Source organism: Dendrobates tinctorius, unplaced genomic scaffold (assembly GCF_039654945.1).
Source record: "Dendrobates tinctorius isolate UK_male_01 unplaced genomic scaffold, ASM3965494v1 ptg000068l, whole genome shotgun sequence".
NCBI classification, from domain to species: domain Eukaryota; kingdom Metazoa; phylum Chordata; class Amphibia; order Anura; family Dendrobatidae; genus Dendrobates; species Dendrobates tinctorius.
This window is the reverse complement of record NW_027361736.1, coordinates 2,516,956-2,542,934: the sequence shown is the minus strand read 5'-3', so window position 1 is coordinate 2,542,934 and position 25,979 is coordinate 2,516,956. Positions and strand designations below refer to the sequence as shown.

General features: G+C 44.0%; 1 protein-coding gene and 2 long non-coding RNA genes across 5 annotated transcripts in view; 2 read left to right on the top strand and 1 right to left on the bottom strand.

The window, feature by feature from the left end:
- The window catches only part of AP3M1 (adaptor related protein complex 3 subunit mu 1), a 141,426-nt gene that overhangs the window by 34,844 nt on the left and 80,603 nt on the right, over positions 1 to 25,979 (top strand). The window lies entirely within an intron of this gene.
- On the bottom strand, positions 20,961 to 22,377 carry LOC141095174 (uncharacterized). Its single transcript, XR_012233326.1, has 3 exons — positions 22,245 to 22,377; positions 21,792 to 21,969; positions 20,961 to 21,285 (listed from the first exon to the last, which is right to left on the bottom strand). It is a non-coding gene; the product is annotated as an uncharacterized lncRNA (long non-coding RNA).
- On the top strand, positions 24,064 to 25,480 carry LOC141095172 (uncharacterized). The gene is made up of 3 exons (XR_012233325.1): positions 24,064 to 24,196; positions 24,472 to 24,649; positions 25,156 to 25,480. It is a non-coding gene; the product is annotated as an uncharacterized lncRNA (long non-coding RNA).

Sequence of the window (25,979 nt, the reverse complement as noted above, 5' to 3'; positions counted from 1 at the left end):
GACTCCTTATGTCTACTCACAGTCCTCCTCCTCAGGTGGCATGTCTGTGCCATTTAGATCAGATTCATTACCTATTGTTACCACTAGAGGGAGCCCGGATGGAGAACTCGCGACTCCTCTGTCAACACATCCAGCTCCACCACCCTCACCAGAAGCCAGAGGTAAACCAGAAAATGAGTTCCCCACACTGGTCAGAGTGCAGTTTTCCTCACAGGAACGAGCGGGTGGCCAACCTCTTCCTGAGAACCAGTCAGTGAGCTCGTTCTGTCATCTGACAGGAAAGTTTGTATCTCTTATCTGTCTTTCCTGAGCTCTTCTCTGCTGAATCATTACCACAGGCCACATGTTGATCTGTGATTTTTGGTACTAAGTAGGCCATACATCTGCTACGCATGTCTAGCTTGACAGCATGGTGAGATGTGTGCAAACCATAACTGGAAGCTTTTATAATCTCTTATTTTGGGCCTGTCATGATCTTTCTACGCAGTATTCCTTTTTATGTGTATGGTCCCCTCAGCCACAGCCCATATACTTGTCACGTTCTCCACGTCTATGCCTTCACATGATCTGTAGTCCACTCGCATCCCTGGGTAGCATTTCCCAGTCACCTTGTCCATTTATTGTTAATACATGTTCCAGAACAACATCTTCAATTCATACTAACTGTTTTATGTAGCACATGTCGCTCATCATTATGTTCAGGGTAAATGCAATTGAATATGATGGCCATTACCTTCCGTAGAAGTAATAGCTGTCTAATTATAAACTATATGTTCCCAAAATAATGCCTGCCAGATTCTCCCTCAGCCGATCGTGTTGCCTTATGAGCTGTATAAAAATAGACACAAATTCAGCTGCTAGTCACACACACTCAGTACTACTCAAGTGTTTAAGGCTTTTGTGGGAAAAATGCTGTAAAATAAGAATGCTTTCATAAATAGAAGTGTTAATAGTTTATTTTTATCAAAGAACAAAGGAGAAAATCTAAATTATATCAATATTTGGTGATCAAACATTGCTTTCAAAATGGAATCAATTCTTGGCACACAAGTACGCATTTTTTCAAGGAACTCGGCAGGAGGTTGTTCAAGCATCTTGGAGAACGAACCACAGATTTTCTGTGTATGAGGTTTGCGCAGATCATTCTGTTTTCTAACTTTTAATTTTTGTACCCTTAAATCAGAGAGTGGTGTCACACAAAATAGTTAATAAGTAATATCTCCCACATGTCTACATTACATCAGCACAGTTTTGGAAACAGGACATTATAAGGGTTAAAAGTTGATCGTCGATTTCTCATTTTTTTCCAACAAAGTTGACAACTTTTTTAGGGACCACATTACATTTGATGTGAGTTTGAGGAGTCAATAGGACAGAAAATACCCAAAAGTGATGCCATTCCAAAAGCTGCACCCCTTCAAAGTGCACAAAATCACATTCAAGAAGTTTATTAAACCCCTCAGGTGCTTCACGAGAACGAAAGCATTGTGGAAGGAAAAAATGGACATTTTACTTCACACAATATTTTACTTTGGATCCAACCTTTTTTTTTTTTTTTTTCACAAGAGAAAATGGACCACAAAATTTGCTGTGCAATTTCTCCTGAGTTTGCCATATGTGGGGGAAAGCAACTGTCTGGGTGCATGGGAGGGTGCACCATTTGACTTCTTGAACGCAAAATTGGCTGGAATCAATGGTGGGCGCCATGTCACGTTTGGAGACCCCCTGATGTATCTAAATATGTATCTAAACCCCCCCCCAATTCGAACTCCAACCCTAACACACCCCTAACCACATCCCTAGCCCCAAGACCACAACTAATGGAAAAAAATACATTTTTTTAATTATTTTTACCTAACTATGGGGGTGATGAAGGATGGGGGGTTTGATTTTACTATTTATTTATTTTTTTTTTTTTATATCTTAATGACTGACTGTGATGGGGTCTATCACAGTGATCAAAATAAACCAATAGATGTTAGGCTTAGATCAGTTGCAGAATAGAGAGCACAGGTAGGGTGATAAACAGAAATGCGGGCGGAGATACCGTATTTTTCGGACCATAAGACGCACCCCAATTTTCAGAAGGAAAATAAGGAAAAAAATGTGTCAAAAGAGGGTCCGTCTTACAGTCCAAATTCAGCTTACCTGGGAAGGGATCCGGCACAGGTAGAGGAGTGGTCACGGGTCTTTCAGTGGTCCAGGCTCGTGCGGTGGCGGCTCTGTGCTGGGGCAGGTTGGTTGTGCTGGAGCAGCTGGGCTGGGCTGGGCTGGGCTGTGCTGGGGCAGCTGGGCTGTGCTGGGGCAGCTGTGCTGGGGCTGGGGCAGCTGTGCTGGGGCTGGGGTAGCTGTGCTGGGGCTGGGGTAGCTGTGCTGAGCTGGGGCTGGAGCAGCTGTGCTGGGGCAGGTGGGCTCTGTGGGGCGAGGGTGGCGGCTCTCTGTGCTCTGGTGCAGGGGCAGCGGCTCCGCCGGCATTTCCTCCAAGCCCGGAGGCCCCCGCACATCCCTTGCTGGCCGCCGCCATGTTACGGTGGCCTCCGGGAACATGGACGCCGGGAAGATGCCCGCCGGTCCGGGGACGGCGCATGCGCAGGTTCAGATCTCGTCCCGACATCTTGGGGGACGAGCTCTCGTTGCCGAGATTTGAATCTCGTCCCCCGAGATCTCACGACGAGGTCTGAACCTGCGCATGTGCCGTCCCCGGACCGGCGGCCATCTTCCCGGCGTCCATGTTCCCGGAGGCCACCGCAACATGGCGGCGGCCATCAAGGGATGTGCGGGGGCCTCCGGGCTTGGAGGAAATGCCAGCGGAGCCGCCGCCCCTGCACCGGAGCACAGAGAGCCGCTACCCCTGCACCGGAGCACAGCCCGCTGCCACCACCGCGCTACAGAGCCCCGCGGCACCCGCACCAGCCTCGGAGGTAGGAACATTGCGACCATAAGACGCACCCCCCGCTTTCCCCAAAAATTTTTTGGGGAAAAAGTGCGTCTTATGGTCCGAAAAATACGGTATAGGGTGGTGGAGAGCTTTGTGGGTGAGAAAAGTTTGTATTATATTATGTAGCTGTTAGCTCCCCACTAGACAGGGCGGGATTCCCGGAGTGGACCCTCTGGACCGTGGCACCGAGGGGCCCTGAACGAGCAACTAGGTCGACCCGACCCCTATACAGGGACCGTTAGGAGCAGGTCCATGGGTTCGAATGCCACGACAGCCGGAACCAAGAGGGGCGGCTCAGAAAGGAGTACAGAGATGAGCACAGGAGAGCGGGACTGGAGTGGAACAGCCGGAGTAGACACGAGTAAGGAGAACTGGGGTAGGACAGCAGGTAACGACACAGGTAGGCAGGACTGGAGTCAGACAGCAGGTATGGACACAGGTAGACAGGACTGGAGTCAGACAGCAGGTGCGGACACGGGTAGGCAGGACTGGAGTCAGGCAGCAGGTGCGGACACGGGTAGGCAGGACTGGAGTCAGGCAGCAGGTACAGGCACAGGTAGGCCGGATTGGAGTCAGACAGCAGGTGCGGACACGGGTAGGCAGGACTGGAGTCAGGCAGCAGGTACAGGCACAGGTAGGCCGGGCTGGAGTCAGACAGCAGGTACGGACAGGACTGGAGTCAGACAGCAGGTGTGCAAGGAAACACAAAAGCAATCAGTGGGTGGCAGCCTAATGCACTGCGAGACCACAGGACCTGGAATGCTGTAGTACAACAACGATCAGGCACCTCCACTATGGGAGGGCGGCCTGATATAGACGCAGTTGTGCTCCCATTGGTCCGGCGGTGCTACCGGGTCAGGGCACCGCCGGAGATAGGATCAGGGACAGTGAGCCGTCCGCGGCCTACGGCGCATGCGCAGGGCCTGTAATGACGTCACCGGCCGCGGGCCGGTCAGAGGAGGACACCGAGGCCGGAGGGAGCGAGGCTGCAGTGCGAGGTAAGAATGAGCGTGCGCGACAGGGGGCCTGGGGACCGTGACAGGAGGCATGGGGGCCATGACAGCAAATGGGCAACCAGTGTATTGACTGGCACAGGTGGAGGCATCAGTGTAGCAGCTAGACAGAAGTAGACCATGGCTGTCTCATTCAGGCTGGATTGGAGAGGGGAAAGTTTGGTTAGAGAGAAACCGATCAGTAGAGAGTTGCAGTAATCCAGACAAGAATGAATAACAGCAACAGTAAGGCTATGTACACTGTTTTTTTGCTGCGTTTTTATTATGCCAATTTTAAGCTGCGTTTTACTGTACTAGCAAAAGCTATGAGATTTCAGAAATCTCATGCACAAACAAATTGTTTTTTTTCTTGACTGATTTGGAAAACTGCTGTTTTTGAAAGAAGCAGAATGTCACTTCAGTATTTTTGCAGCATTTTCTATCTTGTGACATTCCAACTCTCAACATGGGGGACTTTAACCCTTTCCCGACCTGTGACACAGCGTATGCGTCATGAAAGTTGGTGCCAATCCGACCCATGACGCATACCGTGTCATGACTTCAAAGCCCTCGTGCGGGTCGGTTGACCGGGGTCAATTAAAGGTCACCTGACCCGTAGATACAGGGGGCTTGTAATTCACCACAGGGGGCGTGGCTTCGCCCCCACGTAGCTACGATCGCTCTGATTGGCTGTTAAAAGTGAAATAGCCAATCAGAGCGATAGTATTACAATCCAGCCATGCCCGGACATGGCTGGAGACACCGATCCAACCCCCCTCACCGGCGATGGCCCCGTCACTGAATGACAGCGGCGATCTGCCGCCGCTGTCATCATCTGCCCCCCCCTCCCATTCCCTCCACTCCCCGCCAACTTCCGATCCCCCCCCTCACCCCCCCCTGGTACCCCCTGAGTCCCCCTGTTGCTCCCGGTGTCTCGCGGGTCCGGATCTTGGGTGCTGCCATCTTGGAAAATGGCGGGCGCATGCGCAGTGCGCCCACCCGAATCTGCCGACTGCAGATTCCATTCTTTCATTTTGATCACTCACAGTGATCAAAATTAAATAAAAAGTAAATAAACCCCCCGATTATCACCCCCATAGGTAGGCACAACTAATAAAATAAAGAAAATATTTTTATTTTTATTTTTCCGTTAGGGTTGGAAAGAGGGTTAGGGTTGGAATTAGGGTTAGGCTTGTGGTTAGGGGTGTGTTGGGGTTAGGGTTAGGGATGTGTAGGGGTTAGGGCTGTGGTTAGGGGTGTGTTAGGGTTAGTGTTGAAGTTAGAATTGATTGGTTTCCACTGTTTAGGCACATCAGGGGGTCTCCAAACGCGACATGGTGCAACCATTGATTCTAGCCAATTTTGCGCTCAAAAAGTCAAACGGTGCTCCCTCCCTTACAAGCCCCGACATGTGCCAAACAGTGGTTTACCCCAACATATGAGGTATCGGCGTACTCAGGAAAAATTGCACAGCAACTTTTGGGGACTAATTTCTCCTGTTACCCTTGGGAAAATAAAGAATTTGGGGCTAAAAAATTATTTTTGTGGAAAAAAAAATGATTTTTTATTTTCATGGCTCAGCGTTATAATCTGTGAAGCACTTGGGGTTTCAAGGTGCTCACCACACATCTAGGCAAGTTCCTTATGGGGTCTAGTTTCCAAAATGGGGTCACTTGTGGGGGGTTTCCACAGTTTAGGTACATCAAGGGCTCTGCAAATGTAACATGATGCCCGCAGACCATTCCATCAAAGTGAGCATTTCAGAATGTCACTACTTCCCTTCCGAGCCTTGACGTGTGCCCATACAGTGGTCATCCCCCACATACGGGGTATCAGCGTACTCAGGACAAACTGGACAGCAACCTTGGGGGTCGAATTTATCCTGTTACCCTTGTGAAAAAAAAAATTGCGGGCTAAAAAATCATTTTTTTTGAGGGAAAAAAAAATGATTTTTTTATTTTCACGGCTCTGCGTTATAAACTTCTGTGAAGCACTTGGGGGTTCAAGGTGCTCACCACACATCTAGATAAGTTCCTTGGGGGGGTCTAGATTCCAAAATGGTCATATGTGGGGGGTTTCCACTGTTTAGGCACACAGGGGCTCTGCAAATGTAACATGACGCCGGCAGACCATGCCATCAAAGTCAGCATTTCAAAATGTCACTCCTTCCCTTCCGAGCCCCGATGTGTGCCCAAACAGTGGTTCCCCCCCACATATGGGGTACCAGTGTACTCAGGACAAACTGTACAACAACTTTTGGGGTCCAATTTCTCCTGTTACCCTTGTAATAAAAAAATGCTGACTAAAAAATATTTTTTTTTAGGAAAAAAAATATTTTTTATTTTCACGGCTCTGCGTTATAAACTTCTGTGAAGCACTTGGGGGTTCAAAGTGCTCACTACACATCTAAATAAGTACCTTAAGGGGTCTAGTTTCCAAAATGGGGTCATTTGTGGGGGAGCTCCAAAGTTTAGGCACACAGGGGATCTCCAAACACGACGTGGTGTCCGCTCACGATTGGAGCTAATTTTCATTTCAAAAAGTCAAATGGTGCTCCTTTCCTTCTGAGCCCTGCCGTGTGCCCGAACAGTGGTTCCCCCTCACATATGGGGTACCAGCGTACTCAGGACAAACTGTACAACAACTTTTGGGGTCCAATTTCTCCTGTTACCCTTGTAAAAATAAAAAATAGCGTGCTAAAAAATCATTTTTGAGGAAAAAAAATGATTTTTTATTTTCACTGCTCTACGTTATAAACTTTTGTGAAGCACTTGGGGGTTCAAAGTGCTCACTACACATCTAGATAAGTACCTTAAGGGGTCTAGTTTCCAAAATGGGGTCACTTTTGGGGGAGCTCTAATGTTTAGGCACACAGGGGCTCTCCAAACGCGACATGGTGTCCGATAACGATTGGAGCTAATTTTCCATTCAAAAAGTCAAATGGTGCTCCTTCCCTTCTGGGCCCTGCCGTGCACCCAAACAGTGGTTTATGACCACATATGAGGTATTGGTGTGCTCAGGAGAAATTGCTCAACAAATTTTAGGATCCATTTTATCCTGTTGCCCATGTGAAAATGAAAAAAATGATGCTAAAAGAAAATTTGTGTTTGAAAAATTAAAATGTCCATTTTTTCCTTCCACGTTGCTTTAGTTCCTGTGAAGCACCTGAAGGGTTAATAATCTTCTAGAATGTAGTTTTGAGTAGCTTGAGGGGTGCAGTTTTTAGAATGGTGTCACTTTTGGGTATTTTCTGCCATATAGACCCCTCAAAGTGACTTCAAATGTGAGGTGGTCCCTAAAAAAAAAATGTTTTTGTAAATTTTGTTGTAAAAATGAGAAATCGCTGGTCAACTTTTAACCCTTATAACTTCCTAACAGAAAAAAAAATTTGTTTCCAAAATTGTGCTGATGTAAAGTAGACATGTGGGAAATGTTATTTAGTAACTATTTTGTGTCACATAACTCTCTGGTTTAACAGAATAACAATTCAAAATTTGAAAATTGCGAAATTTTCTCCAAATTTCTGATTTTTTTCACAAATAAACGCAAAAATTATCTACCTAAATTTACTACTAACATGAAGCCCAATATGTCACGAAAAAACAATCTCAGAATCGCTGGGATGCGTTGAAGCGTTCCAGAGTTATTACCTCATAAAGGGACATTGGTCAGAATTGCAAAAAATGGCCAGGTCATTAAGGTCAAAATAGGCTGGGTCATGAAGGGGTTAACATCCCCTTTGATAATCCGCTCTCCCCATCTGCATCATCTTTCTCTAACCTCCTCCTTCGGCCCTCTACAGATTACCAATAGTAATGAGCGAACATGCTCAGATAAGGTGTTCTCTGAGCACACTTTTGTACTAATAGTTTTCGAGCACGCCGAAGATATTTTATGTTTGAGTCCCCATGGCTGCATGTCTCAAGGCAATTTGACAGCAGCAAGACATGTAGGGATTGCATAACAAACAGACAACTATGTTCGCTCATCACAACTCACTAACTCTTCTAGACGAGTACAGCAATGCTATGAACCTCGTCTTCTCCAGACTTTGCACAGTGTGTGACTTTAATAACTCCCCTCTCCGACTATCTAACCACAACCTTTTTTCCTTCTCTGTGAAGAACTGTCTCGCAGTTCAGGGCACCCCCACTTTCCACACACATCAAAATCTATGTGCCAAAAATACCATCACCTAATGAACAATATACAGGTCATCTTGAACTCCGATCTCCACGCTCTCCGGTCCAGATTCAGCATTGTCACATTATAATACTGCACTGCAGAGTGCCCTGCAATAACTTTCAGCAAAAGACTTCATCCTCTAAAAGGTCGTTCTCAAAAGTTATAACTCAGCTCTTCCTTCATCTGGCCAAACAAGTCTACCTCACCACCCACATCACTAGAAAACAGTATAAAATGACTCAAACTTTTCACTCACTCCTGAGCCCTAAATAACAGCCCCCCTATTCTTGTGTCCACCTGGGTGGAATCTAAGTGTCACAGGGTCTGTTAATATATCCACACCTTTTCCGAAAGGCCACAGAGAGTGCAACGCTATTAGCCCCTTTACCCCCAAGGGTGGTTTGCATGTTAATGACCGGGCCAATGTTTACAATTCTGACCACTGTCCTTTTATGAGGAAATAACTCTGGAACGCTTCCATGGATCCCACTGATTCTGACATTTTCTCGTGACATATTGTACTTCATGTTAGTGATAAAATTTCATTCATATAACTTGCGTTTATTTGTGAAAAAAACAGAAATTTGGCGAAAATTTTGAAAATTTCGCAATTTTCCAACTTTGAATTTTTATGCCCTTAAATCACAGAGATATGGCACATAAAATACTTAATAACATTTCCCACATGTTTACTTTTACATCATTTTTTTTGGACGTTATAAGGGTTAAAAGTTGACCAGCGATTTCTCATTTTTACAACACCATTAAACACCTTTTTTTTTTTCTTTAGAGACCACATCACATTTGAAGTCACTTTGAGGGGTCAATATGATAAAAAATACCCAAAAGTTACACCATTTTAAAAACTGCACCCCTCAAGGTGCTCAAAACCACATTCAAGAAGTTTATTAACCCTTCAGGTGCTTCACAGGAATTTTTTGAATGTTTAAAAAAATGAACATTTAACTTTTTTAACAAAAAAATTAATTTGGGTCCAATTTTTTAAATTTTACCAAGCGTAACAGGAGAAATTGGACTGCAAAAGTTATTGTGCAATTTATCCTGAGTACACTGATACCTGATATGTGGGTGGGAACTACTGTTTCGGCGCATTGCAGAGCTTAGAAGGGAAGGAGCGCTGTTTTACTTTTTCAACGCAAAATTGGCTGGAATTCAGATCGGACGCCATGTCACATTTGGAGAGCCCCTGATGTTCCTTAATCAGTGGAAACCCCCCACAAGTGACACCATTTTGGAAACTAGACTCCCCCCCAAGGAACTTATCTAGATGTGTGGTGAGAACTTTGAACCCTCAAGGGCTTCACAGAAGTTTATAACGTACAGCCGTAAAATTAAAAAATCCTATTTTTTCCACAAAAATGATCTTTTCACCCCCAATTTTTATTTTCCCAAGGGTAACAGGACCCCAAAAGTTATTGTGCAATTTGTCCTGTGTACGCTGATACCCCATATGTGGGGGTAAACGACTATTTGGGCGCATGGCAGAGCTCGGAAGGGAAGCAGCGCTATTTGACTTTTTCAACACAGAATTGGCTGGAATTGAGATCAGACACCATGTTGCATTTGGAGAGCACCTGATGTGCCTAAACAGTGGAAACCCCCCCCCCAATTCTAACTCCAACCCTAACACACCCCTAACCTTAATCTCAGCCCTAACCCTAGCCCTAACCTTAACGGGAAAATGGAAATAAATAATTTTTTTTGAAATTTTATTATTTTTCCCTAACTAAGGGGTTGATAAAGGGGGGGTTTGATTTACTATTTGTGGCGGGTTTTAATGTTTGGCAGCTGTCATACGCTAAAAGACGCTTTTTATTGTAAAAATAGTTTTTGCATCACCACATTTTGAGAGCTATAATTTTTCCATATTTTGATCCACCGAGTCATGTGAGGTCTTATTTTTTGCGGGACGAGTTAACGTTTTTATTGGTACTATTTTCGGGCACGTGACATTTTTTGATTGCTTTTTATTCCGATTTTTGGGACACAAAAACACAATCAAAAACCAGCATTTCATGAATTTCCTTTGAGGGGTGCGTTTACACCGTTCCGTGTGTGGTAAAATTGATAAAGCGGTTTTATTCTTCAGGTCAGTACAATTACAGAGATACCTCATTTATGTCTTTTTTTTATGTTTTCATGCTTATACGCAATGAAAACAGTTTTATATAGAAGATAATTATCTTTGCATTGCTTTATTCTGCGAGCTATAACTTTTTTATTTTTTCGCTGATGATGCTGTAAGGCAGCTCGTTTTTTGCGGGACAAGATGACGTTTTCAGTGGTGCCATGTTTATATACGTCATGTTATTGTCCTTTTTGTTTGGCAGTATGATGATAAAGCATTGTTTTTTGCTTTGTTTTTTATTTTTTCAGGGGGTTCACTAAAGGGGTTAACTAGTGAGACAGTTTTATAGGGCGGTTCGTTACAGACGCGACAATACTAAATATGTGTACTTTTATTGTTTTTTTTTTTTTATTTCCAAAAAATGAAGTTATAAGGAAATATTTTTTTTTTAATTTATTTATGGATTTCAAATAAATTATTTTTACACTTTATTTTTTTTACTTTATTTTATTGACCCGGGGGGGACATCACTGTCTAGTGTCAGATCGCTGATCTGACAATTTGCACAGCGCTGTGTCAGATCAGCGATCTGACAGGCGCTTCTGCAGGCTTTCTCAGAGCCTGCTCTCGGCAGGCACTGAGACTCCTCCCTGCAGGCCCCTGCGGCTGTCTTGGATCCAGGGGCCTGCAGGGAAGGAAGACCCTCGGAGCAGCTCAGCACATCGTGCTGCTCCGGGGGTCTCAGGGAAGCACGCAGGGAGCCCTATTGTGAATTCTCTTACTTCTGAGTCAGGTCTCCCTCTGGTGGTTATTGTGGGTAGTGGAGCTGGCCGGATTGACAGAGGTCTGCCACCTGACGATGATGATTGGAAATCTGGGATTACTGACTGGGAGTATTTAAGTGAGCAGGCTTCCCTCAATTGTTGCTGGTGATTAGTTCTTCCTGTGCAACTTGAGGTCTGCTGTCTCCTGCGTGAGCCTGCATTTTTCAGCTAAGTTGTTCATTTGCTAATCCTTTGCTTCTGATCTGGTTTTACCTCTTTCTGCTTTGCTGTGCTCCCTGCTGGGGCTGTGCTGGACCCCGCTCCATATGTTACAGCTTGTGTCAGTTTGTTCAGTCTTCTGTTATATTAGTCTCTTGCAACACTTGAGTGGTTTAAGGGGAAACTTGTAAATGTTTTGGAGCTGCCTAGTCAAAGCCCAGACCTCAATCCAATTGAGAATCTGTGGTCAGACTTGAAGATTGCTGTTCACCAGAGCAAACTATTTTGCCTTGAGGAATGGACAAAATCCGAGTGACAAGATATGGAAAGCTTAACCCCCAAGGGTGGTTTGCACGTTCATGACCGGGCCAATTTTTACAATTCTGACCACTGTCCCTTTATGAGGTAATAACTCTGAAACGCTTCCATGGATCCTGGTGTTTCTGACATTGTTTTCTTGTGACATATTGTACTTCATGTTAGTGGTAAAATTTCATTCAAATAACTTGCGTTTATTTGTGAAAAAAACGGAAATTTGGCGAAAATTTTTAAAATTTCGCAATTTTCCAACTTTGAATTTTTATGCCCTTAAATCACAGAGAAACAGCACACAAAAAACTTACCGTATATACTCGAGTATAAGCCGACACCCCCCCCCTAATTTTGCCTCAAAAACCTGGGAAAACTTATTGACTCGAGTATAAGTCTAGGGTGGGAATTGCCGAAGATACTGGTAAATTTCAAAAATAAAAATAGATAAGAATAAAAGTAAAATTAAGTGAGACATCAGTAGGTTAAATGATTTTGAATTTTTATTTAAAAGAAAAACATTAAACAAGCCCTGTTAGGCTGTGTGCACACGCTGCGGATTCCGCTGCGTTTCCGCAGCGGTTTTGGCCGCTGCGGACACGCAGCAGTTTTAGCTGCGGTGTACAGTACCATTCATTTGAATGGGAAAAAAAAAAACGCTGTGCCGACGCTGCGGAAAAAACCGCGCGGATTTGCTGCGGTTTTAAATCCGCAGAAAGAATTGCATGTCAATTCTTTCTGCGGAAACCGCTGCGGGTTCCTATCTCCACCATTGTGGAGATAGTGAATCCGCAGGACCAAACCGCAGGCAAAACCGCAGATAATCCGCAGGTCTTTGGACCTGCGGATTATCTGCGGTTTTTGCAAAATCCGTGCGGATTAATCCGCAGCGGATTCCGCAGCGTGTGCACGTACCCTAAGTTGAAAAGAGGGTCAACAAAACCAATAGGGCAACAACAATGACTTTAAAAGTACAAAAACCTCAGCTCAATGTAAAACACAAGAGTTAAAATCCTTCAAAGTCACTGGATTCCTCATCTGTATGTCCAAACAGAGCTTCAGCTTCAGCTGGTAAGAGGTTATCAGCATAGACATTGTCGTCATCATCACTGAGTTGGTCATCACCGACACTGCTGTCGTCTTCATACAAAGCGCTGTCTTCACTGCCATCCATAGCATTACTAATGCCACATTTCTTGAAGGCGCGTTGCACCATGTCCTCTGGAATCTCTTCGCATGCATCACGAACCCTCTTTGCTATTAATTCTATGTCCGGCTTGATCAGATTTCCAAGTTTTGTTAGTCAGGCTTGACCAGATGACATCCATTCATGCCACATCCTCCGCACACGGTCTTTGAAATGTTTATTTAAACACACATATAGGGGCTGCAATACAGATGTAAGTCCACCTGGAATAACCGCCAAAGTAACTTGAGAAGACTTTGCCAATTTTTTGATGTCATCACATGTGTGGGCTCTGAACATATCCCAAACTAGCAATGATGGTTTTTTCTTTAAGGCTGTTCCTGGTCGTCCATTCCAAATTTCTTCCAGCCATTTTTTTGTTCCATCTTCATCCATCCAGCCTTTAATATGAGCGCGCACTGTAATTCGTGGTGGGAATTGGACCTTTTTAGGCAGGGTCTTTCTTTTAAAAATAATGACAGGCCGCAGCTTAGTTCCATTAGCCAAACATGAAAGAACGACTGTGAAATGATTTTTTTTCATTTCCTGTGGTTCTGAGTAGAATAGTTTTTTCTCCCCTATTTGCCACATTTCTGTTGCTGGGAAGATCAAAAGTCATAGGTGTTTCATCCATATTTCCAATATCTCCCAGGTCATAGTTATGGATCCTTCTTTGTTTTATGATGAATGAATGGAATGACATCACTTTTTCATCAAGGTCTTTTGGCAACTTCTGTGAAATCTTTGTTCTTTGCTGCAAACATAGGCCAAATCTATTCATGAAACGGGTACACCATCCTGCTGAGGCAACAAATTTTTCAATTCCTGGTGCTTTCAATTGATCTTCTTTAGTCATTTGAAGGGCACGTAAGCGAATTCCCATGCGTGTTACGCAGTAGCCATTTTGATGACACTCCATAACCCATTTATGCAATTCAGTCTCTAGAGCCTCATACGATACCTTCAAACCACATTGAGCTTTTTTTGCCTTTGGAGTCTTTTCCAAGTCCGTTTTCATTTTCCGCCAATCCCTCACTTGTTTATCGTTAACACAAAATTCCCTACTTGCAATACTGTTATTGCTTTCTTCTGCTCTTGACACAACCTTAAGTTTGAAACCAGCTTCGTACGACCTGCGTTTTTGCTTTGGTCCGGGATTTGAAGTACTGGGATCCATTTCTAACAGGATAAAAAAAAAACACTCCGTCCAAATACCGTAATGCTGCACAACATATGCCCCCATAAATGCTGCACAGTGAATAATGGTGGGCCAAATACCGGTAACGTAATGCTGCACAACATATGCCCCCATAAATGCTGCACAGTGAATAATGGTGGCCCAAATACCGTAAAGCTGCACAACATATGCCCCCATAAATGCTGCACAGTGAATAATGGTGGCCCAAATACTGTAATGCTGCACAACATATGCCCCCATAAATGCTGCACAGTGAATAATGGTGGCCCAAATACCTGTACCATAATGCTGCACAACATATGCCCCCATAAATGCTGCACAGTGAGTAATTGTGGCCCAAATACTGTAATGCTGCACAACATATGCCCCCATAAATGCTGCACAGTGAATAATGGTGGCCCAAATACCGGTACCGTAATGCTGCACAACATATGCCCCCATAAATGCTGCACAGTGAGTACCGTAATAGTGGCCCCAATGCATGATTTCTTGGCCAAGTGATAGGATTACTGGTAATCCTATCATGTTGCTGCTGCGCCTGCTGGAATTTACAAAAAAACAAAAAAACACTATATACTCACCTCCGTTGCTGACAGCTGCTCCTGAGCGTTGCCGTCTCTTCAGTGACTCAGGCAGAGGGCGCGTGCTATCCACGTCATCGCGCCCCCTGTACGTCACTGCCAGAAGACGGAAGGCGGGAGAGAGTGGCGCGCCGGGAGAGAGCGGCGCGCAGCAACTTGTAATGCCGCCGCGGCCCTATCATCACTCGCCGCCGCCGGGACTCTGACAGGCTGCAGGGGATCGCAGACACTTACCGGGGAATGCGGAGACGACGGGAACCAGGTAAGTTTGAACCGTGACCCGAATATAAGTCGAGGGGGGTCTTTTTCAGCCCAAAAAGGGGGCTGAAAAACTCGACTTATATTCGAGTATATACGGTAATAAGTAACATTTCCCACATGTTTACTTTACATCAGCACAATTTTGGAACCAAAATTTTTTTTCTGTTAGGAAGGTATAAAGGTTAAAAGTTGACCAGCGATTTCTCATTTTTGCAACACCATTTTATTTTTATGGACCACATCACATTTGAAGCCACTTTGAGGGGTCTATATGATAGAAAATACCCAAAAGTGACACCATTCTAAAAACTGAACCCTTTAAGGTGCTCAAAACCACATTCAAGAATTTTATTAACCCTTCAAGTGCGTCACAGGAATTTTTTTGAATATTTAAAAAAAAAAAAAAATGAACATTTAACTTTTTTTTTCACAAAAAAAATACTTCAGGTTCAATTTTTTTTATTTTACCAAGGGTAACAGGAGAAATTAGACTGCAGAAGTTATTGTGCAGTTTGTCCTGAGTACGCTGATATCTGATATGTGGGGGGGAACCACTGTTTTGGCGCATGGCAGAGCTCAGAAGGGAAGGAGCGTTATTTGACTTTTTCAATGCAAAATTGGCTGGAATTCAGATCGGACGCCATGTCACGTTTGGAGAGCCGCTGATGTACCTAAACAGTGGAAACCCCCCACAAGTGACCCCATTTTGGAAACTAGACCCCCCAAGAAACTTATCTAGATGTGTGGTGAGAACTTTGAACCCTCAAGGGCTTCACAGAAGTTTATAACGTACAGCCGTACAATTAAAAAATTATATTTTTTCCACAAAAATGATCTTTTCACCCCCAATTTTTATTTTTCCAAGGGTAACAGGACCCTAAAAGTTATTGTGCAATTTGTCCTGAGTACGCTGATACCCCACATGTGGGGGTAAACCACTATTTGGGCGCAAGGCAGAGCTCGGAAGGGAAGCAGCGCCATTTGACGTTTTTGGCTGGAATTGAGATCGGGCACCATGTCGCGTTTGGACAGCCCCTGACGTACCAAAACAGTGAAAACCCCCAACAAATGACACCATTTTGGAAACTAGACCCCCCCCCCCCAAGGAACTTATCTAGATGTGTGGTGAGCACTTTAACCCCCCCCGTGCTTCACAGAAGTTTATAACGCCCGGGCGTAAAAATAAAAAAATCATATTTTTTCCACAAACATGATCTTTTAGTCACCAATTTTTTTATTTTCCCAAGGGTACCAGGAGAAATTGGACCCCAAAAATTGTTGTCCAATTTGTCCTGAGTACGCTGATACCCCATATGTAGGAGAAAACTACTGTATGGGCACACGTCAGGGCTCGGAAGGGAAGTAGTGACGTTTTGGAATGCAGACTTTGATGGAATGGTCTGCGGGTGTCATGTTGCTTTTGGAGAGCCCCTGATGTACCTAAACAGTGGAAACCCCCCACAAGTGACCCCGTTTTGGAAACTAGACCCCCTAAGGAACTTATCTAGATGTGTGGTGAGCACTTTGAACCCCCAAGGGCTTCACAGAAGTTTATAATGCCCTGGCATGAAAATAAAAAAATCATTTTTTTCCACAAAAATGATATTTTTTGCCCCCCAATTTTTTATTTTCCTAAGTGTAACAGGAGAAATTGGACCCCAAAAGTTGTTTTGCAATTTGTCCTGAGTAGGCTGATACCCTATATGTGGGGGTAAAACACTGTTTGGGCGCATGGTAGAGCTTGGAAGGGAAGGAGCACCATTTGACTTTTTCAACGCAGAATTGGCTGGAATTGAGATCAGACGCCATGTTGCATTTGTAGAGCACCTGATGTGCCCAAACATCGGAAACCCCCCAATTATAACTCCAACAATAACCCCAACACAGCCCTAACCCTAATCTCAGCCCTAACCCTAGCCCTAATGGGAAAATGGAAATAAATACATTTTCTTTTAATTTTCCTATTTTTCCCTAACTAAGGGGGTGATAAAGGGGGGTTTGATTTACTATTTATGGCGGTTTTTATTTTTGGCAGCTGTCATACGCTAAAAGACGCTTTTTATTGTAAAAATAGTTTTTGCATCACCACATATTGAGAGCTATAATTTTTCCATATTTTGACCCACCGAGTCATGTGAGGTCTTATTCTTTGCGGGATGAGCTGACGTTTTTATTGGTATCATTCGTTCACGTGACATTTTTTGATCACTTTTTATTCCGATTTTTGGGACGCAGAATGAACAGAAACCAGCGTTTCATGAATTTCTTTTGGGGGGTGCGTTTACACCGTTCCGCCTGCGGTAAAATTGATAAAGCGGTTTTATTCTTCGGCTCAGTACGGTTACAGCGATACCTCATTTATGTATTTTTTTGTGTTTTGGCGCTTTTATGCAATGAAAACAATTTTATATAAAAAATTATTTTTGCTTCGCTTTATTCTGTGAGCTATAGCTTTATTTTTTTGCTGATGATGCTGTGTGGTGGCTCGTTTTTTGCGGGACAAGATGACGTTTTCAGCGGTACCATAGATATTTATATGCCTCTTTTTGATTACGCTTTATTGCACTTTTTGTTCGGCGGTATGATAGTAAATCATTATTTTTTGCTTCGTTTTTTATTTTTCTAATTTAAGGGGTTCGCTAAAGGGGTTAACTAATGGGAAAGTTTTATAGGGCGGGTCGTTACGGACGTGGCGATACCAAATATGTGTACTTTTATTGTTTTGTTTTGTTTTTATTTCCAAAAAATCAATTTATTAGGGAATATTTTTTACTTTATTTAGATTTTTTTTTTTTTTTTTTTTTATTTTTACACTTTTTTTTTTTTTTTACTTTATTACATTGTCCCAGGTGGGACATCACTGTCCTGTGACAGATCGCTGATCTGTCACATCACAGATCACTGTGACAGATCAGCAATCTGTCACAGGCACTACACAGGCTTCCTCCTTGCCTGTGCTTTGCAGGCATGAGGAAGCCAGCTCCCTGCAGGTCCCCGTCGCCATCTTGAATTCGGGGACCTGCAGGGATGGAGCCCCCTGCAGCAGCGCTGCACATTGTGCTGCTATGGGGGGCTCAGGGAAGCACGGAGGGAGCCCCCTCCCTGACGATGCTTCCCTTTAACCCCCGGTACAAGGGGTTAACGTGTCGGGGGCGATCTGTGACCGTCCCTGACTCATTGTGCCGGGTGTCAGCTGTGATAATCAGCTGACACCCAGCCGCGATCAGCGGCGTTCACCACGTGGGCATTCAAAATAAGAGATAGGGGCACCACCGTCCATGAATAGCACAGTAGGATCCAACCAAGCCCATTCAAAGAACAATACAGAACACAACCAAAAAACAGGGATGGGCTATGCAAGGGGGATCACCACAGACAATTGTTTGGCGTTTAATTAGACAGTTTTTTATTTTAATTTAGACATGTATAAACCACACAAAAGGTAAAAACATTAAAAAGTCACACATGTGACTTAACAAACACATAACTGGCTCGCAATAGAGCCTTCACCCTAGAGGTGTACTCCACAAAGGACCTGCCTGTATAAACAGCATACCAAAAGGTGACCAAGTGTATCGAGAAATGAGAAGGGTTGTACAATCCCTCAGTCCAAACACTTGAAATTATTCGGAGGTAATTGTGACCCCTAAATAGGTTGAATATAAAAAGTACACTTGGTCACCATAACCCAGAATGCCTATCAGGAAGAAATTGTAAAACATACATATAGTCATCATCAGATGGGTGCATCCCCAAATTCAAAATAAACCCAGACAGGCGTAAAAACCTTGGTAGAAGGAACTTATAACCATGAGTAATGGTATGTAGAGTAACCTAAAATAGCAGAGTCCATGTGGGGCAACCTCAGGGAGAACAAGATACCCGACGCGTGTCGCCACCCACAGTGGCTTCGTCAGGGGTACTGAGTGTAGCTGCAACACGTCTTTATATGCACACGGAGTGAGAGAGTTAATAGCGTACAGCTGTATCACTCACCAGAATAACCAAGAGATGTATAAGTGTCCTGTGAGCGCAGGAAGCCGTCCAGTGGCCATATTGAGAGACAATGCGCAGGCGCCAGCGTGTGATGGCAGGAAATACGTCACAGTCGGTATTCAACGCTACTGCGCATGCGCCAGTCAATAGAAATAGAAAGTGCATTCCGGCCAACGGGATGGAGGCACTGCGCAAGCGCCGGCATGTGATGACGGCGAAAACGTCACAGCCAATATACAACTCTGCTGCATATGGGCCAGCAGGAAATGGATTACAGCCCACAGATCGAAGGCACTGCGCAGGCGCCGGCATGTAAAAACAATAATATCTATGGCAACCGGCATCCAGAAGTTACTACGCATGCGCCAAACCACGATGACAGGAAAAGAATCCTACCTGCACTTATCAGGTCAATCCAGACCACTGATTTGTTGCACATAACTAATAATCAATGGTCAATTCCATAGTTAAATGGCGATACATTGTAATACGCACATGTGGAAGCGTAGATATAAAGTGCAAAGGGCATAACTCAGCCCATAAACACCAATGATCATATGAAGATATAAAGCGCTCATTTTTGCATCTGGGCACAGCTGAAATAACCTCGATGGTACAAAACAGATACCACACCACGCATGCGTCAATGTATTAAGGTCAGCGAGACAAAACTCTAAAGTAGGCATGTATAATGATGAAAGGAACCGTGCATAAGAATGATGCACCGTTACAATGTCCGTCCAGCTATAAAAAACTTGGGGGGAAAAAAAAAAAAAAAAGCATATAAAATGGTAATCAGCCACATGTGGGGCCATAGATAGCCGCAAGTCATAGTGGTCGATAGTATCATACAAGTGGATAAATATCCTAAAATCCACTAATATTGTTGAGCCAATCCCGTCTAAACCCATGTAAAGGTGTAATGAGAAAAATAACCTCAAAAATAACCTCAAAAAAGAGGTCCACTGGAGGCTCTTAATGGTCTACCTATAGATTGAATACAAGTTGTCATAAAGACAAACAATATATGCAAAACACCCAATGGTAACAAGATGAAGCAACCATGAAATGCATACCCCTGCAACTCTACTACATGGCCACAGGCATGGTCGCAATGTATAGTGGCCCGTGGTGGGTCCACAGCGCAGGGGATGCACCCCAATGATCCAGATAACCAGGGCACTCCTACACAAAGTACACCGATAAAGCAGGGGACAAGGGGTGGATTGTACATAATGTAAGAGAAACCAAGAAGTGACCTGAGGGGATGGATGGTAAAATAATCTTAAAGTACAACAATACAAGAAAATGTATAAACAAAGCTGGTATGCTGTTTATATAGGTGTAGAAAACATCATGAGGTCCACAAAACCCCCCAAAAGAACACCAAAGGTAGAGCAATATCTAATACTTCAAATAATCCAACAGTCCTTCAAGTGTAACACTCTTGAAAGAAGAAGTCAATTCTGCTTATAGAATCCTGTGAATAACAGATCTTCGTTTAAGCCGACAGGGGCTAAAGAGTTCAAATTAAAGATCCATTTGGATTCTCGTCTAAGGAGCTCCAGTGTGATGTCACCACCCCTGATATCTGGTTGCACAGATTCCAATCCTAGAATTCTTGTTCCATGCCATTGTGAGTTGTGTGTCACAAGGTAATGTGAGGCAACTGATGTAAGCGTGTTGCCCTTTTCTCGATCCTTTTTAGCCGTAGTGATGTTTGAAAAGTGTTGCTGCATCCGCCTCCTCAATTCTTGAGAGGTCTGACCAACATAAACCTTTGGACACGGGCATATGAGCGCATAGATAACAAAACGTGATCTGCAATTAAAATAAGAAGTAGTCTTGATCTGAAAAGGAGAGAAGGGGAGAGACACAACATTATCATTGGCCATGTAGGGACAAATGTTGCAATTCCCACACGGGAAAGAGCCCACTAAACGTATACCCCTGTTGAGCCTAGTAGCAGGGCGTCTAAAGTGACTGTGACTAAGACAGTCTTTGAGATTTTTTGCCCTCCTAGCCACCAAACTTGGTAGTATGGAAATATGGGGCTTTAACCTAGGCTCACTCAGGAGAATCCCCCAATGCCTAGAAAGAATGCCCCTAATATCGCCCCACTGATTGTTATACGTAGTGATTATACTCATGGGTTTAGGCGGGCCACTCGTGCGTGGTTGCAACAACTCATCCCTATTAGAGTCTCTAGCAGTCCTAAAAGCATTGGAGATTACCTTTTTGGGGGTAGCCTCTATCCATGAACCGGCAAGTCAAATCACGTGCCTGGGTCAAAAAGTCCTCACTGTTGCTACAATTTCTTTTGGCCCGAAAAAATTGGCCTTTAGGAATGCCCTTTTTAAGATGTTGAGGGTGAAAACTCGTGAAATGCAATAGGCTATTTGTAGACGTAGGCTTCCGATAGAGGGTTGTAGTGATCCGAGAACCATTGAGGGAGAGCTTGAGGTCCAAAAATTCAACCTCACTCTGCGAAAAGTGTGAAGTCAATCGGATGTTCCAGGGATTAACATTCAAAGCGTCCACAAAGAGTCGACAATCATCCAAGGTACCTGTCCAAAAAAACAGTATATCATCAATATACCGATACCAGTTTGTAATGTATTTGGAGAAAGCCTCCATGCAGAACACCTGAGTAACCTCCCACCATCCTAGAAATAAATTAGCGTACGAAGGCGCGCAGCGCGCGCCCATCGCGGTACCATTGACCTGCCTGTAATGGACCCGATCAAAAATAAAATGATTTTTGTCCAAGATGAAAAAAAGGGGAGGTCAAGTAAAAACGAATCATGCTTTCTATCTCCCGTGGAATGTTGGTCTAGAAAAAAGGACACCGCTTGAATACCAAGATTGTGTCGTATGCATGTGTACAGAGACTCCACATCTAGTGTAACAAGCCACATACCAGGTATAACTGAAATGTCTTGTAACTGTTGAATTAGATAGGTGGAGTCTCTCACAAACGATTTAAGAGAAGTCACCAATGGCTGTAGAAAAAAGTCAATATAAATACAAGGGCGTTCCAACAAACCACCAATCCCGGACACAATAGGCCTACCTGGGGGTGCCTGAAGAGACTTATGGACTTTTGGAAGCATGTAGAAAGTCGGGGTCCTCGGGTGATGGTTTGTCATGAAATCCTTTTCTCTTTTGGTTATAATATGGCAGCCAAAGGCGGAGTCCAGTAGTCTGTCCAGTTTAGCCTTAAAGGCAGATGAAGGATCAGAGGGCAGTACCTGATAACAATTGGAATTTGTTAATTGGCGTTTAGCCTCATCAAGGTACAGGTCAATCGGCCAGATGACCAGGTTACCACCCTTATCCGCCTCACGGATCACAAAATCACGATTGGACCATAGTTTTGAAATGACCGCCCGTTCAGGCTTACTCAGATTATTCCCACAGTTAGGATCAAGCTTGAGAGTCTTAATCTCCCTACACACGGTATCAAAAAAAATCTGTACCGCTGGGAATAATGAAAATTTGGGGGTAGCCTGAGATGGTAACCTACCCTGAAAACGTCTTCTAGAGGGTCCAGTATCATTTTCCTCTAACAAATCCAGAAGATCTCTGAAGGCCTGTCTTTCCGTCATAGGCAAATCATCAATAATAGACGGCTGGTGATATAGGAGTTTAAATGTCAGCTGTCTGCAAAACAGGTAAAGATCCTTAATCAGTATAAATTTGTCCAACACATTGGTTGGACAGAAGGAGAGACCCTTCTCCAGAACAGCAGACTCAACAGGAGACAAATTATAAGATGATAAGTTAATGATTTGCAACTTACCACAGTTGGAAAGAGTCTCCATACCAAATGACGATATCAATGTCTCCTGTTTTGCCGGGTCTCCCGCTTGTATTTGGGAGACCAGACCCTGTAATTGCGGGTCCGCTTCCTTAGTGTGGAACCTCTTGCGTCGGCCCCTCCTGTTGCGCCCTCGACGTCGCTTGGCTCTGATGATAAAAAATCATCACTTGAGGGAAGTTCATGTAGATTGGACACATTGCTGCTGGCCCCATCAATGGTTCTGGTGACCCTTTTGTTGCCCCTATGGATCCACTTATAGGCACGTCCATTCTCGAAATCAAATTGATCCCTTTTAAATTTCTGTTTCTTACCCCCAATTACATCTTGCCCCCCTTGCATAGCCCATCCCTGTTTTTTGGTTGTGTTCTGTATTGTTCTTTGAATGGGCTTGGTTGGATCCTACTGTGCTATTCATAGACGGTGGTGCCCCTATCTCTTGTTTTGCATGTCATATTATTAGTGGTTGCTTGTTCTTCCATTTTTTCTAGGTGTGGCACACTGTTGGTTTACTTTTCAAACCTTATTATAAGAGTAGTTGCATTTTTACATACATACTCTTTTTTTCATTCAATCTGATCATGGACTTGGCGGCCAGAGAGGCAGCATGGAGTACCCATGCTAATGGGCTTTTTGACTCTGTACCCCTACCATCTATTGATAATGCTATGGGTAACACAGATTTTCAAAATGTGTCCAGAGAGTTGATAGGGTTGCACAAATCACTCACCAAGACATGGTGGAATGTGAAAACACTGGAAGAGTATAAAAGGCTGGGCTTGGTTCCCAGAGGGTTGAGAGTACAAATTTTCCCTGCATGGGAAGCGGAGGTGGACTTCCAAAAAACCTGGGAGAGTGGTTTATTGAGTTGCTCTAAGATAATTATGGATATGCTTATACAACATGATCAAGGCATTTTGACTGTGATCAGGGATAAAATTAAGGCTCTTGAGGTGAAGTTGGACAGATTCGACAAGAAATCCTTGGTTGAACCATTTCAATCTCAATTGAAGTCTATTATTGACAAATTCGAGAAAGATGTAATTGGGGGTAAGAAACAGAAATTTAAAAGGGATCAATTTGATTTCGAGAATGGACGTGCCTATAAGTGGATCCATAGGGGCAACAAAAGGGTCACCAGAACCATTGATGGGGCCAGCAGCAATGTGTCCAATCTACATGAACTTCCCTCAAGTGATGATTTTTTATCATCAGAGCCAAGCGACGTCGAGGGCGCAACAGGAGGGGCCGACGCAAGAGGTTCCACACTAAGGAAGCGGACCCGCAATTACAGGGTCTGGTCTCCCAAATACAAGCGGGAGACCCGGCAAAACAGGAGACATTGATATCGTCATTTGGTATGGAGACTCTTTCCAACTGTGGTAAGTTGCAAATCATTAACTTATCATCTTATAATTTGTCTCCTGTTGAGTCTGCTGTTCTGGAGAAGGGTCTCTCCTTCTGTCCAACCAATGTGTTGGACAAATTTATACTGATTAAGGATCTTTACCTGTTTTGCAGACAGCTGACATTTAAACTCCTATATCACCAGCCGTCTATTATTGATGATTTGCCTATGACGGAAAGACAGGCCTTCAGAGATCTTCTGGATTTGTTAGAGGAAAATGATACTGGACCCTCTAGAAGACGTTTTCAGGGTAGGTTACCATCTCAGGCTACCCCCAAATTTTCATTATTCCCAGCGGTACAGATTTTTTTTGATACCGTGTGTAGGGAGATTAAGACTCTCAAGCTTGATCCTAACTGTGGGAATAATCTGAGTAAGCCTGAACGGGCGGTCATTTCAAAACTATGGTCCAATCGTGATTTTGTGATCCGTGAGGCGGATAAGGGTGGTAACCTGGTCATCTGGCCGATTGACCTGTACCTTGATGAGGCTAAACGCCAATTAACAAATTCCAATTGTTATCAGGTACTGCCCTCTGATCCTTCATCTGCCTTTAAGGCTAAACTGGACAGACTACTGGACTCCGCCTTTGGCTGCCATATTATAACCAAAAGAGAAAAGGATTTCATGACAAACCATCACCCGAGGACCCCGACTTTCTACATGCTTCCAAAAGTCCATAAGTCTCTTCAGGCACCCCCAGGTAGGCCTATTGTGTCCGGGATTGGTGGTTTGTTGGAACGCCCTTGTATTTATATTGACTTTTTTCTACAGCCATTGGTGACTTCTCTTAAATCGTTTGTGAGAGACTCCACCTATCTAATTCAACAGTTACAAGACATTTCAGTTATACCTGGTATGTGGCTTGTTACACTAGATGTGGAGTCTCTGTACACATGCATACGACACAATCTTGGTATTCAAGCGGTGTCCTTTTTTCTAGACCAACATTCCACGGGAGATAGAAAGCATGATTCGTTTTTACTTGACCTCCCCTTTTTTTCATCTTGAACAAAAATCATTTTATTTTTGATCGGGTCCATTACAGGCAGGTCAATGGTACCGCGATGGGCGCGCGCTGCGCGCCTTCGTACGCTAATTTATTTCTAGGATGGTGGGAGGTTACTCAGGTGTTCTGCATGGAGGCTTTCTCCAAATACATTACAAACTGGTATCGGTATATTGATGATATACTGTTTTTTTGGACAGGTACCTTGGATGATTGTCGACTCTTTGTGGACGCTTTGAATGTTAATCCCTGGAACATCCGATTGACTTCACACTTTTCGCAGAGTGAGGTTGAATTTTTGGACCTCAAGCTCTCCCTCAATGGTTCTCGGATCACTACAACCCTCTATCGGAAGCCTACGTCTACAAATAGCCTATTGCATTTCACGAGTTTTCACCCTCAACATCTTAAAAAGGGCATTCCTAAAGGCCAATTTTTTCGGGCCAAAAGAAATTGTAGCAACAGTGAGGACTTTTTGACCCAGGCACGTGATTTGACTTGCCGGTTCATGGATAGAGGCTACCCCCAAAAAGGTAATCTCCAATGCTTTTAGGACTGCTAGAGACTCTAATAGGGATGAGTTGTTGCAACCACGCACGAGTGGCCCGCCTAAACCCATGAGTATAATCACTACGTATAACAATCAGTGGGGCGATATTAGGGGCATTCTTTCTAGGCATTGGGGGATTCTCCTGAGTGAGCCTAGGTTAAAGCCCCATATTTCCATACTACCAAGTTTGGTGGCTAGGAGGGCAAAAAATCTCAAAGACTGTCTTAGTCACAGTCACTTTAGACGCCCTGCTACTAGGCTCAACAGGGGTATACGTTTAGTGGGCTCTTTCCCGTGTGGGAATTGCAACATTTGTCCCTACATGGCCAATGATAATGTTGTGTCTCTCCCCTTCTCTCCTTTTCAGATCAAGACTACTTCTTATTTTAATTGCAGATCACGTTTTGTTATCTATGCGCTCATATGCCCGTGTCCAAAGGTTTATGTTGGTCAGACCTCTCAAGAATTGAGGAG